This window comes from Mus pahari, chromosome 4, assembly GCF_900095145.1.
Source record: "Mus pahari chromosome 4, PAHARI_EIJ_v1.1, whole genome shotgun sequence".
In the NCBI taxonomy this organism is placed as follows: domain Eukaryota; kingdom Metazoa; phylum Chordata; class Mammalia; order Rodentia; family Muridae; genus Mus; species Mus pahari.
In genome coordinates, this window is record NC_034593.1 from 72,073,243 (window position 1) to 72,073,675 (window position 433).

Genomic DNA, 433 nt, shown 5'->3' on the forward strand with positions numbered 1-433 from the left:
CTCTCTCTCTCTCTCTCTCTCTCTCTCTCTCTCTCTCCCCCCTCTCTCTCTCTCATCCTTCTTTCATTTTATTACAAGCAACTGCTATTGAATTCCTGGGGTTCAAGAAACTTTCTGTATGAGCCTTTCAAGTTGCTGGAAGAACGAACAAAGATGGTTGAATCAAGCCAACCTCTGGCATTTGTTGTAACAGAAGATATTCTTGTAGTCCCATGTCCCTTTATCAACCATGTTGTGTCTGCAGCCACTCCTGAGTTTTGTTACTGTTGTGGTCATAAACATGTGCCTTGCATTGCTTCACTGTTTTGCCTTATATTGTCTTATTGGTATATCCTTGCATTTGTGTACAGATGCTCAGTCAAAAAGTCACTCTTGTCTCTGTTTCCCCAGCCTTTGCCTCACTGCGGTTCTTTCCTTGACATTTCTGCACTTT